The sequence below is a fragment of the Pipra filicauda genome, unplaced genomic scaffold (genome assembly GCF_003945595.2).
Source record: "Pipra filicauda isolate LSUMZ 115617 unplaced genomic scaffold, ASM394559v2 scaffold50_size3627746_pilon, whole genome shotgun sequence".
NCBI classification, from domain to species: Eukaryota; Metazoa; Chordata; class Aves; order Passeriformes; family Pipridae; genus Pipra; species Pipra filicauda.
The window spans coordinates 3,003,507-3,019,453 of NW_024104654.1; the positions used below are offsets into that span (position 1 = coordinate 3,003,507).

General features: G+C 40.9%; 1 long non-coding RNA gene across 1 annotated transcript; it reads right to left on the minus strand.

The window, feature by feature from the left end:
- Positions 1–2,936: 2,936 nt before the first annotated feature.
- Positions 2,937–5,763, minus strand: LOC113991094. Its single transcript, XR_003541825.2, has 2 exons — positions 5,606–5,763; positions 2,937–3,990 (listed from the first exon to the last, which is right to left on the minus strand). It is a non-coding gene; the product is annotated as an uncharacterized LOC113991094 (long non-coding RNA).
- Positions 5,764–15,947: the final 10,184 nt, after the last annotated feature.

Sequence of the window (15,947 nt, forward strand, 5' to 3'; positions counted from 1 at the left end):
TCTCATTCTGTATAATTTGATGAAGCATCAGGTTTTCTTGGAATTATGAAGTACAAGTTGGAGAAAATGCCTTTTATGTCTTACTCTCTATTACCTCATAGCATAAATCCTGGAACCCCTGTTGCCCACAAAGTAAAGTGTATTTCCATAGCAAGGCTGATTAATCTGTCATGAGAATGGTGGATAAGCTTTACTGGGATATGTGTCAATAAAAATACCAGTGGTGAATTCAGATGTTTTTCTTGTAAGGACCAAGCCGCCTTCCCTCCGCCCCCACTATTATGTCTGGATCCAAATTGACGAGGTTCCAGAACAAGTAGAGGTATATAGTATCATAGAACCACGTAGATTGGAAAAGACTCTTAAAATCAAGTCCAGGCATTTACCCAGCATTGCCAAGTCCACCACTAAAACATGTCCATAACTGCTATATACACAAAGCAACCTGCTCTGACCTCAGATCTGACTGTGCTAGGAGGAGAAGGAGAGACCTCCAGAGGTTCCATCCCAACTGAATTATCCTGTGATCTTATTGTACTATGATCTTGCAGTCATACTGTATATTAGTCCAACATCAGGTGTGGTGTGTCTGCGTTCAGACAGTGCAGCAATAGTCCAGCCAGCTAGTGGTTTGATTGGTTAGCAGAGGAGTATATAGACTCATGGGACTTATTCTGTTGTCAAGAAACATTAATGAAAACCTGACATGCCCCAGAGTCAGCAAAACCATCTACAGTCACAGATATATGACAGAGGCACAAATATACCTGTACCATGCCTACTCTTCAACTTCTAAAGCCAGCCTACCCATGCACCCTAGTGTAAGCTGGGTGCTTGCCAAACCACAAGATTATGAAACAAGGAGAGGCACAGGACGAGCAACAGCAGTTTACACTTGCTATATTTTCTCTTTGCTCCTCTGTATCTATTGGTGCCTCTGTACATTTGGAATGTAAGTTCTTTAGAAGATAGAATGAGCTTTTCTCTCAGTGTCTTACACAGTGACTCAGGAGGCGAAGCACTCTGGCCTGTGACTCGTGTTTCTAGGTGTTATGGTAGTACAAATACTGTGTAATAACAACTACGTGCTCTGAGAGATTTCGAGGGTAGGAAATCATTCCTATCTGCTCAAGTAATGTAGCTCTGTAAGAAGAATTCTTTAACTGAAGCCCTTAGGAGATACTAGATGTGCCATTTCTCTTGACAGCCTATTCCAACCATTAATGTCTTCCACTGTTAAAAAAAGTCTGTAATTTATAATTAAAATCTGTTTTATTTCAGTTTACATGTATTTTTCTTGGTATGCCTCTCACTGTTCAAGATTAAAGATCCCTGTAGCTGCCTTCCAGTCTTCTTTTTGATAAGCCAAGCAGATTGTGCTCTTTAAGTCTCTCCATGAAAAGAATTTTCTCCAGCCTCAAATAATTTCTCTGCTTTCTTTTGACAAGTACACCAGAGACTAGCACAGTATTACCACAAAAATCTGTTCAATGCCATACATAAAAGGAAAATAATTTTTCTTTCTACTTCCTACATCTCTGTTTTTTTTAGGCAAAGATTCCATTATTTGCTTATACCATAGCATTAGACTGGAAATTTTCAGTTGCCGCTCTCCACAACACATCCTCTCATCTCAGCAGATGTGACCTGCTTACTGTATTTTTAAGTAACTCTGCTTATGTCTATATTAAAATACACTGTATCTGAATGGGATGAATTTACCAAGCAATACAAATCTTATGATAACCCCAGCCTGAATTTAATTTCCCATTTAGCTACTCACTGCCTCTTCACAGCACATCAGTTTTGCTTTCTCATAGATGCATTAGCATTTTCAGCAATTTGTTTTTCTCTTGGGATCCCTGCCCTCTCCTGCCAGCTCTCCTGAGCAACTTCACCCTTCCATTTTGCTGTTCAGGGCATCCCATCTCCCAGTTTCCTGAATAAACTTATCTGTTTCCCTAAAGCCAGGGTCTGTGGTCTCCTGCTCTCCTTCCTCAGTCCGCATAGGATCGTGTACTCCACTCTTCAGTCACTACAGCCCGGGCTTTGATAACCAAGCCATTGATTACTACACCCCTAGTTCCGGAAGAGCAGATCCAGATGGGAATCACTCCTGGTTGGTTCAGTCAGGCTCAATAAGTTATCCTTGATGCCTTCCAGAAATCTCCTTGTTTGCTTGCATTCTAATGTAATGTTGTACTTGCAGCGGATGTCAGGGAGATCGAAATTCCCCCAAAACCCAGGGTCTGTGATCAAGAGATCTCCTTGTTCCCGATTAAAGTTCTCCTTGGAAGGTTGGCTGGCCAGTTGGCAAAGGTGGTCCTATTCCTTTTGTCAGGTGGATCTTGTCTCTCCTCAGTGATACAAGATATGACTGATGTCTTTTCTCAGGCAAGGTTGGTTACCCTACTGATCTATATGCATTACACTCACTCTGTTTTCAAAGCTCTGTTTCTTCAAGCATACCCAAACACATGCACAATCCTGGTCTACCCACCCTTTTTTTTCCTTTAGCTCATCAAACATCTGGCATACTTAGTTAATTCCAATGCCCCAAGGGGCTTAATGATGACAATTAAGTGATAATTTCTGATTCTCTTCCGCATTTCCTCATATTTTACTTTAGTTCAGTGGTTGAGAGTATAGAAAGTGTTTCTACATTTCCTCTTGTTCTATGGCATGAATTTAGTTTGCTTATAACACAGCACCTCAGTTTGCATGGCATTTTAGAACAAAATGAGTCTCTCTGTAGGTTACTAATTTAGCATCTTCCCAGCTGCTTTGCTTAGTCTCCAGCCACAATTAGCCCACATCTGACAGATACAAGCCAGCATAGCCACTTATTCCCCATTCTTTTTGAAATGCGGTCCAATACTCCACAATATCTAAATTTTCCCTTGGAACTACAAACAGAAAGAGCACATCACGACAAGCATATTTTGTCTTCTTTCTTTAATTTACAGGCAGAAAGAAACTTCTAGGCAATCTCTGACTTTCCGTTCAAGTGCCTTTCAAGATTTCCTGCAGTATTCTATGGCCTGTATGGTTCCACTTGATGCCACATAATTGGTTCCAAACTGAATTATCTCCCAGATAACCATATCAGTTTCTGCAGTAGTGCAATTGCTTTTCCTGTTTTTTGCTTCAGGGAGACAGCACGCTGTCTCATTTTTCTGGTGTCATGTTTTAAAGATTTTGTCTACTCTGGATGATAGAGGAGTATCTGCTGTGGTGTGTCTGATTAATAATGTAAGGAATTATTGTTTTGGAGATGTATGGTCAGCACTGTATTTCGGTAAATGAACTGCTGGATATATGAATGTTTGACTCTTCTAGCCAGCTAAATACCCATGCTTGCTTTTTTTTGCTCATAAATGGCCAATCAAATACTTTTTTCTATTCTTTCCCATTCCCCTGATGCTGTCCTCCCCCATGGTTTCTGTGGCAACAAAGTCAGAATGAAGTCATCCAAGAGGTGTTCATTTTCTCAGATACTATATTCTGAAACATACAACTCTAGGCCTCAGACATCATATAAAAGAATTTTATATGATATCTCAAAATATTTCAAGTTACAATAGAGTTTAGTTGTAATACTTTCTAAAGTCATATTCTTTATGTTTCAGCTGAAGGAAAAGTTCCTATTCCATTAACTTAGTTGCTAAAGAACTTTTACTTCTGAAGATCACAGAATATGCACTGACATATTTTTAATAATAATGCATCTTAATCTGCTAGACATTTCCTCTATATGAAAAAGGACAGATTGGTGCATATCTTGGCTAGCTTTATGCTTCTTTAATGCAGGTATCAACATCTTGAACAAGTTATCCAGATTTCTGTTACAGTCTGCAAGCAAACACGTGATTCAGCTCTTCCTCAAGCAGATCCCTCGAGTAGTTGGTATGACTAGTCTACACATCAGCTTTATTTTCCAAGACTGGGGCATGCAAATCACAGACTCTCAGAAACCAGTGGGTCAGTCATCTAGAAATAAAGCAAGAAAAAGAAGAGAGAAATTAACAGGCACATGCCCCTCCACATCCCCATATTCCTGGGAGTGACCCTGGAGGGGCAGCTTTTCCAGCTGCTGTTGGGATGCAAGAAGTCACTTGGAAGTTAGCTTGGCATGAGTGACTGAGTTGATAGGAAGCAAAAGTTTCCTTAATGCCATTCCCTAACTTGCTTTTATTGTTTAGCTGTGAGTTATGCCTATTCACGCTCCTCACCTCTCCAGGCCACACAGGAACTCTTTCCCTGGACACAGATCACCGCTTGCATTAAGCCATCATGCACCAACTTCCCTCTTGCCCCCCAACCCTCTCACTGCCAGGGCTTGCCCAGCACTCACCTGTTAGATTTCAAGTCTCTTTTTAGTCTAGAGAAGAGGAGGCTCAGGGGGGACCTCACCATTCCCTACAACTACCTGAAAGGTGAAGGTCTCTTCTGCCACGCCTACAGCAAGAGAATGAGAGAAAATGGCCTAAAGCTGAGACAAGATTCAGATTATATATTAGAAAAAATTTTTCACTGTTAGGGGGGTCAGTATTTGCCAGCAGGTATTGCCAGCAGGTTGAAGGAGGTGATCCTGCCCCTCTGCTCTGGCCTGGCAGGCCGTATCTGGAGTACCGTGTCCAGTTTCGGGCTCCTCAGTGCAAGAGAGACATGATGCTCCTGCAGAAGGGCTACAGAATTTTTCAAGGGACTGGAGCATCTCTTTTATGAGGAAAGGCTGAGGGAGTTGGGCCTGTTCAGCCTCAAGAAGAGAAAACTGAGAAGGGACTTCATCAATGTCTGTAAGTGTCTAAACGGGGGGTGCCAAGAAGATGGAGCCAGGCTCTCCTCGGTGGTGCCAAGCAATAGGACAAGAGGCAACAGGCGGAAACTGATGCAGAGGAAGTTCCACCTGAATACCAGGAAGAACTTCTTTACTGTGTGAGTGAGCAAACGCTGGAATGGATTGCCCAGAGAGGCTGTGGAGCCTCTCTCTCTAGAGTTATTGAAGAACCATCTGGATGCAAGCCTGTGCAATGTGCTCTAGGACAACTCTGCTTGAGCAGGGAGGTCCATACCAGGTATGGACCCTGCTGTGGTCCCTTCCAGCCTTACCCATTCTGGGATTCTGTGGTCAGACATTGGAATACCACCAGGGAGGTGGTGGAGTCACCCCTGGGGATGTTTAAGAAGCGTTTGAATCTGGCGCTGGGTCATAGTGTTTAGTGGTTTAGGGGTTACTGCGGGTTACAGTGGCAATGCTGAGCTGACGCTTGGACTGGATAATCTTACCACCGTGACAGTTCCATGAGCCTGTGACTTTGTAACTCCCACGCCACCAAGGAACACCCATCAGCTCTCCTTCCCCGGCGCCGCCGATCGAGCATGCCCGGCACGGTCGGGGCGGAGCGGAGGCGGGGGCGGAGGGGCGGGCGGGGAGCCGGGCGCTGACCCGGCGGGAGGCGGGGCCGGGCGGGGCGGGATCCCGGGAGCCGGTGGGTCGCGGGCGGAGGGAGCGGGGCTGCGCGGCGCGGTGGGAGCTGCGCGCCCGGCCGTGGGGGCCCCGCGCCGGCGGGGGCGGGGGGGGCTGCCCCCGCCGCCTGCCTACCTTCCTGCTTTCCTTTCCCTTCCCTTGCCTTCCCCTCCTGATCCCGCACGGCCCGGCCCGGCTCCGCTCGGCTCGGCACTGTGATTGGGCGGAAGATGGCGCTGGGCGGATGGAAATCCTAATGACAGTCTCCAAAATCGCCTCCATCTGTACCATGGTGAGGGAGTGAGTGAGTGCGGGACCGGGGCTGCGCTGCCCTGCCGGGTCCCGGGGGTGGGGACGCGGGCGGTGGCGGCGGGAGGCGTGCGGGGGGCGGGCTGCGGGGGCGAGGGGCGGTGTCCGCGGAGCGGGAGCGCTGCCGTGGGTGGTGATCGGGAGCGGAGCGGGGTTAATCGGCTTTGGGAGACTCAGCCTGGATGCGGGCGCTGAGGGGGCTGGGCTGGGGGAGGAGGGGGGGGAAGGCGGGGTCCCGGCTTTGGACGGGGTAGGAGTGCGGGATAACAAGCACAGCCTTCCCCGGAGTGCGCCCAGAGCAGGGGACGAGAGCTCCAGGGCATCGCCTCCAGTGCGGGTCTGCGTTTTGTAGGTGTGTGGTGGTCACAGTCGGGTTTCTGGAAGCGCCCTCCTCCTCCCGGCACACTCCACAGCGTCCCCGGCTCTCCGAGCGCTATGCTCCTGTGCTGGGGCAGGAATCGCCCATCGGCGGGCGAGTGCTCCCCCAGTTATCCGGACAAGTGCGAGCATCCCGTCCCGCCGGGTCGGCTCCTCGCGTTGGCATGTAATCCGGCTTGTTTGCATCGATTCGAGTCCTGCTAGGAGGCTTCTCCCAGTGATTGCTTTTTCATTACTCCCTCTCGTGATAAATTAGAGCCATAAGCAGATGTACAGATGTGATAAGGCTCTCTTGGGTTATTTTAAAGAGGGATGGGGAGCTCAGTAGATTCGCTGATGGAGGAATGATGAACTTAAGGAAGGAAATATCCCTTAGTAGAAGTTACTAGTTGTCATGGAAGAGATGTGTTGATGGCTCATAGCAGAAGGTCTTGCATTTGTGCTCTCTTCTACCTGTTCCATGACCATATGAAAGTTCTTGTTCCCAAATCTATTGCCATGGGGGAAGAGAAGAGATGGTTGGGGGAAAGAAGCTGAATTGCTGTTATAATGCCTCATAACATCAAGCACTGGGAAGTGCTTACATTTTATACTATTGGGAACTGCTTTGTGGTTTTCATAAATCTCATTGTGAAGAGGCCTTAGCATCTCAAACAGACATTTCAGTGGTGGCCCATGAGAATTTTAAATGAATGTCTGTAAGCCCATAGGATGGGATTGCTCAGGTGGTAGCTGGTGGCTGGAGTAGTGTATTTTTGTGACGTGGGAGATCACATCTTTTAGTTTGGACTTGAAAAGTATGACTTCTTGAATTAATCAGCTGTATACCAACATCTTTATATGGCCAAATGTTGTAGGAAATGTACCATGTACTTCAGGAGTTTTCATTATCTGAAGTAGTCAGGTTTTACTTTAGATTTTGAGGAATCAGTGTGATTGATCCCTTAGCTAGGGTGAATCTCGTTTTATTGCAGGTCTAGCTGGCATCTTTTCACCCAGAGTTGACTACTAGCCTTTGCGTCAATATAAATTCAGTGCTGACCTCTTGATTTAGGTCGAGTATGAGACCTCGCTGCTCTGCTTCTGGACTGCATTAAAAACTGTAGGTCTGGACTGGCCAAGCAGACAGTTTAAGATTATGTTTATTAGAAATGACGTTGTGTCTCTGGGATTTAGGTCAATCCTGAAACAAATTTTTCAATTAAAAATATTCTTATGACTGACTAAAGTGTCTATATCCATAAAGTTGAAGATTCTGATGGCAATTAGATATTATCTGTCCAATCATTATTATGTGCACTGAGATGGATAAACTCCAGGCATAAGATTGTCACTGGGCATTTCTGATCCATGAGTTTTAATGGTACTATGATATGGGACACCTAGTATAAGATACCTGCTGTAAAAGCTTTTCAACAGTTAATGTAAGATTGTGCTTAAAAATATATCAGTAAAGATAGTGTGAAGGAGCACTTGGTGTTTACTGTGGAGTAGTTTGAACAGTATGGTTGTGGTAAGACAAATCTTTCTAATTTTAGGAAGAGTCAAATACTCATGTTTAGGCATACATTTTGCAAAACTGTAAAGGAATCTAAGTGCTGAGTAATACTATTTTTTTTTTCTGTCGACGCTTCTTTGTGTCAACACACTCTTTGATAAAGTGCCAGACAACTACCTAAAAATTCTTTCAAGTTTTTCTTGCCTTTTCACATGCCCCTTACACAAACTCTTGGGCTGTTGCTTCTCTTCTTGTGATTGCTTACTACAAAACCAGTAAGAGGCAATTTTTGTCGAGACAGTTTGTGCCTACACAAACCTAGTAGGCATGTAGACTTATAATGTGTAACAGAGCAGTCCAGAACTGTATCGAAGAAGTTCTTCCATTGTGGTTCTGTGTTTCATAACTTGGTTTTCTTTTTTTTTAATCCAAATTCAAGTTTTTCTTCTGCTGCCTCAGTTATATTTTGTGCATCTTACCCTTGTCGTTCAAGCTCTGAATATTAGAAAGCAATATACTATGTTTTACACTACTGGCAGGTTGTGTGGGTACAGTGTAGGTCAATAACCAGAATTTTTAGTTTGTTATCTATGGTGTCTTTTAGGGATGATCTTCCAAAAGGACATTCTGTCTACAGGATTGGTTACTTAGTATGCTTCATTAGTTTATTGATCTATACTCTAGTGTTCATACCAGTGATGGCAGAGCTCTTTCTGTAGGATTGTGTCCAAGTGTTGTATCCCTTTAAGTTTCCTTAAAATTCTTTGCTCTACATCACCACTCCCATGGTCTTTTGTACTGTAGTAATTACAAGGCTGGAGATTGTGGAAAAGCACTGGACGTACCTTTGCCCTTGAGTGGTTTAGCCACTGTTCTTTTTGCAAAATGGATGGGGTTAAAATTGTGTGATTTTTTTTGTAAATTATTTTTAATCTCTTTACAGTAAAAGTAGAACTTGGTCTTTTACCCTTACCGATGCATGAAACTGCAGTCAAAGTCTTACCTGACTGAATATGTGGGGCTTTTATGCATGGCTGAGGAGTCATAAAGTAACCTGTGCTAACTGCAACAGAGATGTGTCCCAGTTTATGTTTACCATAAGTACAGATTGTTTCTAGTACTTCTAACTTTTTGCTTCAGGAAAACAGGAAACACTTGTTAGCAGTTGAAAGGTATCAAGTCTTAGAGTAGCTGAAACAAGGAGAAGACATAAATTATCTTTGTAGCTTAAAAGCTACAAAAAGACTCAAAGATGTCAGTCTCAGACATACTGAAGGAAGTTGTAATGGTAGTAGGACTTGTTTTTTCAATGTTTCTACTAGAAGGTGGTTGACTGTGTTAGCACAACCTGAAAAAGTGTGATGATATTTAAAAGCAAGGCTAATCTAGAAGCTGTAGCATTAGATGTGAAAATCTTCTTTGTGTTTCAGGTATTTGTCAGTGTATTCCCTTCTCTATCTGCCAGAGCAGCATCTTGTATACCGGATCAGTGTCACTGGTTGTCTTCAGTGACCAACTCAGCCCCCCAACACTGACATCAAGTACATAGTTTGTGCCTAGATGTTGATTGCAGGATGTAACTGTGTGTTCTGACCGAGAAGTCTGTCTGTGTCTTAGAATCCAAATTTTTGTTCTGTTTTTGAAAGGATTAAGACATATGGAGTTATGCTGAATGGCTGGCTATTGTCCTTTCCCTGTCTGTCTCCTCTAAGGGTACTGTCACCAGTAGTACCTTTTTGCCCATTTCAGTCACACTTAAGGGTGAAAAGGTTTCAGAGGTACTAAAGTTCAAACACGCTTGTGTGGAAAAAGGCAGCTTAGCAGAAAGAGACGCTGGAAGAACCCAGCTGAGGGAAGGTTGCAGTGCACTTACCTACGGTGTCATAGCAGTGAGGCTTTATTAAAACTCTAAATTACATGAAAATTTTATAGCTAACTGTGACATAAGTATGCATATATGGGCTTTATTACTGCTTAAGGAATCGTTAGTTTACAATGGGGTTTTCAATCCTGATTGTGAAATCTGCACTTAATGTAAATTGATGTTTGCCAGAGTCTGCAGCCAGCCAGAAATGGCTATGCTGTACTCAATCCTGTTCCTTCTAATTGCACCGTCTCCTCTGAAGCACAAATTATAATACTTAAACATTAATTGATGATCAAGTTAACAGATTCCACTGGAAAGTATACAGAGGACTCATGCTGGAAGAAATGAGGATTGAGAGTTACATGAAGGAAAGAAAAGTTGTGGGAAAACATAGCTTCAAAATGAGGAGGTGACAGAAAAGAAAGCAGAGGAGGAGAGGGCTAAAGTAACACAGAATAAATAGCAGTATTGTGGTATTCCTTTATCCAGCTGTCTGACTTGCTCATGTAGCACGAGTGGCAAGAAGGAACATGTGCTGTGTCTCAGCCACTGCATTTCACTTTGGCATGATGACCTGAATCTGCCGTGACCAGCGGACTGGAGTGTTCAGGCACGTGTTTCCTTGTGGTGGTTCTATTGCAAGCATATGAAATTTTGGAGAAGTATTTGTTAGGCAGTTGGGGTAAGAGCTTAAACCACATTAGGGAGGTTCACTCATCTGGTGGGAGTTCTTATCAGGAGAATATTTCATGATAAACATGACACTAAGATTCAAGTAGGATTGAGACATTTGTCATCATCATTTCTGTAGATGCAACATGCTGCAATATGGTAATAAAAGGATGAGTCTGTGTATTTGCTCTTTAAAATACAGGATTTGTCACACGTGCTAGTATACTAATTAATTTAGACAAATTTGTTTTAAATTTTCACCAAAATAGGAATTTGACTCTAATATAAAATAAATGTCAAATATGAGACACAAAGGAAAAAATTCCTGAGGTTGTGTAGCTGTAAAGCAGTCTTTATACCAGCACAGGGAATTATTTAGTTGAGATATTACTTAGTTGGATAATTTTATTTATATAAATGTTCCTTTTTCTTTTTACCTGCGTGTATGCTTATATGCATCTTGCAAGTCCTAAGCACAAAGAAATAATGAAATGCAAACTTGGACTCTAGTCTTGCCAGCAGAATTTTTAGCTGTGTCAGTGGGAACAACTAATCCGATTACTAGATGGGGCTTGAATATTTAGGTTGGTCATTTATGTAGTCCTTTTTATTTACTTGTTACATTTCCAAAGCAATTAATTTGCATTAAAATTTCTAGGAATGATTCTGTAAAAATGTGGTAAAAGGATGTCTGTTCATTAATGATATTGTCTGCTTTTCTCTTTCAAATTTGTTGAGGGGAAGAGGTGTATAAAAGCCCTGTGTAAGGGGTAACTTTTGTTTTCCTAGCTTAGGAAGATTGCCAAAGTTAAATGCTTTTGACAAATTATTTATTTCAGTAAGGTCTATCTGATCTTTTGGGTTAGCAAAAAAAATCTAGGTCTTTTTTGTAGCGTAGACCAGAACTGGAAAACATTTTTACCATTTTTCATAAACTCAAATTCTTTTTATGATTCCATGAAAATGGGAAGTTAGAAATATATTTATTTTCTGAAACTGGAATTATGTGGGTTAAAAGAGCATCTGAAACACACCACAGCATGCAGTTTATCAACAACAGCAGTTGAGTAAGCTGTTCTGCCCACCCACCCTGCATTTTGGGTAGTTAGGTAAGTTTAATTTTTCTGAAATATTAGCTTATCTTTAACTTCAGTATTGAAAACACAAAGAAGTATGACTACATCTAGCTGGTCTGAAGGCAAATAGGTTGTGCATGCTCAGTGAGCATGCACAGTGAGCATGCCTCAGTGAGGCTCAAAAAATTGGTGTAGTAGACATACCAAATGTGAAGAGAAATTAATTTTGTGCTATGCTATAATTTTCCTTACTCAGGCACAGTTGTTTTCACTTTGTACTCAAGGAAAAACCTTTTGTCTTAGCTTCACATTATAATAATATACAGGACTATGCCTTTAACAAAGTAGTTAATAATATAACACTATTTTGTAAGTATTTTAAAAATATTAACTGAAACTATCCAGGTATTCCATAGTTAAATTATCAAGTTGTATGTTACTAACGCATGTTCTTCTGCAAAGAAATGAACAACAAGGATTATTGAATCCCACTCATATTTCACTTCTGCTTCCTGGCTAGAAACACTATCAAATGAATTATGATTCCATTTTAGTTGTAGTTGAAACAACAGATATAAACTGATTTAATATAGCTGTTCTCTTTGCTCTTAATCCTGATTCATATAAATACACAGAAACGTATGAATTCACATATTCTGATAAAACATAACTGGAAGAGTAGAGTTATGCATTTCTTCTTTAACAGAAGATTCCATCAATCACAGTGCCTTCATTAATGCATTAGTCTATGAAATTCTGTATACCTTCACTAGTTGCATGGGCAACTAGTAAAGTTCTAATCCACAGTAAAAAAAAAAAGTGAAATCACTAGTAAGTGAGTGCTTCTTTACCAAGATTTATTTTTGCAAATTATAAATAATTATGTTAATTTGTTTTAAATGTGAAATTTTGGTTTTACTTGGGAAATTTACAACTCAATCAAACTAGAGGATAAAGCTGTTAAGTAAACTGCTGAAAAGAAGACCCACCAAATTATCAATTGATATTTATTCTAGAAAGGGATAGATCAAATCCCTCTATCGCACACCAAGAAGATTAACATCAGTGTAAGCTTCCAAGCACATTAGGCTGGTTATGAATCAAGCCTTTGTAAGAGAAATTCTGCTTGCTAGGTTGAATGATAATGACACAGTAGGACACTTTAAAACTGCAATTGTTTCCCTGCTTGTTAATGGTTTTAGACAGTATTTTTAATATAGGGAGGCATCCCAAGTTACTATGCTTTGGTTTGTGTCTCAGGAGTGGTTTTAGAGAGCACAAATTAGATAGCTTTTGGAGGGAACTAAATCAAACAACGTACTTCAGCTGCAACTGGTGCTCAGTCACAAAGCCAGCCTAGAACTAATCTGCAAAACCCCTCTGAAACCCAAAGGGTGTATGACAGATCCTAAGCACCAAATGATTTGCTTTACAGATTGGCTCCAGTTAGCTTATCCATATGTTAGCTGTTAGTGTGTCTCAGGAGTACTCGTTTGACATGTAACAACACAACAGTGTGGCCTCTGAGGCAGTGAGAAAAGGCAATAATAAAAGTGGAAATGGCATTTAAATGATATTATTGTTTTAGCAAGTGAAAAACTAAACAATCAAAAACCAGCATCATATGTCTGAGCTGTCTTTTTTCCCCTGTTTTCCAGTGAAATGTACAATATAAGTGGGGTTTTTTTTATCTGTGAAACTTGAAAATTGGGAAAATCCAACTATACTCAATACAAAGATAGTACACTTTCCTATCCCAGTGTGTTTTCTGGGCTTTGATTGTACTAAACTAAAATCAAACACTCATTTGGTTAATGTTAAATGTGTTGATTTGTAGAAACCTCAAGCTCTTTTGAAAATAAAAATTGAGAAACTTAATTAAGGGACTTCTGTGGCAAACACAGATTCTTATCCCTTCGTTAAGAAATTTGCATTTAAGGGGATATTTGATAAAACCAATAGTATGGCTTTTTTTTTTAACTTGAGGGGGGGATCAACAGTAAGTGTTCAACTGATTTGAACATGATTAAGTTAAGGTTACTCATGATTTATCTCATATCAGTTTGAAGTTAAACACAGGATGAAATGTACAGTAGTTCACCTTTACACCTAACTTTCACTGGGTTTGTGGAGATTCTTTTATAATCACTGATAGTTTAACATTGTTTCCAAGATAATTTTCAGTAAAAAATAAAAGTTAAACAAATCTTGATTTCATATTGTGTCGTTGTAAACACACCTTAGTTGCTTGAACTTTCTACCTTGTAAAGCCATATTGCGTTAACTATGACAAATGAGTGTTCTCTCTGCCTGTACAATTATGTCTGTGCTAGAAGGGGGGTAATGTAAGGCAGTGCTTGGTGATGTATAGCTTTTATACTAATATGATGCAAAAACTGGTAAATCCCAGTACTATTCCAATATTAGCTTTTTGGACTTATCTTGTGCCTCTGTTCCTTCCCATTTCTGGGTAATGACCTTGTGTGCTTCCACTCAGGACAACATGGGAAATCGGAAGTGGATGTACTAACCAAATTTGATGATGTTCCTTTCTATCCCATGTATAATATCAAAGCCAGGTTGCAGTGTGGGGACTGAACATGTATGTGTTATTCAGTGACTCCCTCAAAAAAGAGATGTTTATTTTGTGGTCTTCCCACATACCAGCCAAGTGGCAGAGGAATAAATTCTATACTCTGCAGCATACAGCACAGCCTGAAATATCCTAAGTCCAATTCCCAAGTCCAATAAACCCATCTTGGCTGATGGAAAGAGATACATTGCACTTCTGCCTTAAACCTCTTCTGTCCTCTTGTCCAAAAGGTGATATAGTACCATAATGGTGATGTCTCAGTGCTCCCCCCTGCATCTGTATTTGCATAAGAGTCAATAAGAGACTGGGACTGATAATGTATACTGTAATCATGATTGGGAAGCATTTTGCAACAAGGTGTAGTTAGGTTTTAAAATAGCTTTTATGGGTCAGATGTGAACATGCATTTTACTGTACTATTTCAGTGCTTTTGCTCTCTGCAACCAACACACTGTGCACAGTGTAAATGATTACTTTAGAGGGAGGAATAACATCCTTAATGACAGACAGAAAGAGAGCTGTGAAGGGAAGTCTGAGTAGCCTGAGGGTTTTTTATATCAATGTAAAACATCCATGCTGGTTTGTACTAACATTCATAAACAACTGCATTCAAACATAGGTAATGCCATGCTTTGAGATCATGTGAAAGTCTAAGCCTTGAATGAAGCATCTTTGAATTATTGCCAAACCATAACAATTTTGGGGTATCTTAGCATGTCTTTCTTATTGCCAAGTCAGGATCTTTATTTTGCTAGAAAACTAAATACAGTGTTCAGGTCTGTACAAAACAGAAACATCAAAGTTTATATCATAATATTTTCCTTCCAAAGATAAAGCAGCTACTCCACCCTAGCTTCGAAAAGAGGAAGTGTCTCCTAAGAGCCTACTCTTGAATTTATTTATTTTTAAAGAAGTAGAGAATTTAACAATAGGATAAAAGGCCTTCACAGTTTCTTCTTTTTCCTAGTTTATTTGTAAATAACACCCCCCTTGCCAGAGCTCATAGATGCATTTCAATAAAGCTGCAAAAACTAAATATTCAGAAGTCATTGAGTGATTTAATGTTAAATGAGGGTAACCCTTTTCCTTACCACCAACATCTCTATTTGAGAACTGCTTCTGAAGTAATAAGCTCTGCAGCTACATCCCCAGTAAAGGAGAGGCTTTATCTTACTGGATAATTGGAGGAGATGTGACTGATGAAAACAGCTAGGGCTGTGCTGTGAATGGAGCAGAGCTGTACTGTCTCAGGTGTGAAGTTACACTGTCTTTTGCTCTATTATCTCCTAATGGGCCTTTGACCATGCGTTTCCAGTTTCAGAACCACTGAGGTAGATTGCATAAGTTCTGCAGTACTATGATCACATCATGGCAGATGCCACATCATAGTTTCATTTTAATTTTATACATTTTGATACAGTTCTGATTTTAATTATGTTCCCCTTCTCCCTCTCTGTAATTAATCCATAAAATCCTGTGTGCTGCTTTTAATGCAGTCTGTGATTTTGATTTAATTCTCTTGTTGTAATGTCCTGTGTAATGGCTATTTGCTATAGCCTTGGTGTAAAGAAAGAACTTGTTGGGAAGGAGTCACACCTGTTTTTAAGGTTCTTTTCCGTATATTATGTGCTACATTAGCTGCACTTAGGCCTGCTGGAATACTCATGATCATGTATTAGTTTGATAGAGGAGATATATATCAGTTTTGTTTTTTGCAACAAAAGGGATTTAGAGTTGGATACGTTTGCTTTTCTCTAAAAGCAGTCACCGTAAGAGCTCATAGAAAGCTAGGTTTTTTGTTCTCTGAATTTTCCAGAGTAGAGGTTTTTCTGTCTCTAAATAAAAAAAAAAACACAAACCTTTCCTTTGAATCTCAGTGTTTACTGTACAAGTTCAGTCAACAGCCATTGGTAGGAACCACAGTTTCCTTCTCTGACTTCGTTTTGAAGATCAAACCTGACAGATCTGTTGGGCAAAGGCTGCAGCATTTGTAATGCATACCATGACTAGCTGTACTACATTGTCTTTTAATTTTACAACATTCAAGGTGTTTAGCAAATCACTTTGAACATTTTGTATTTTCA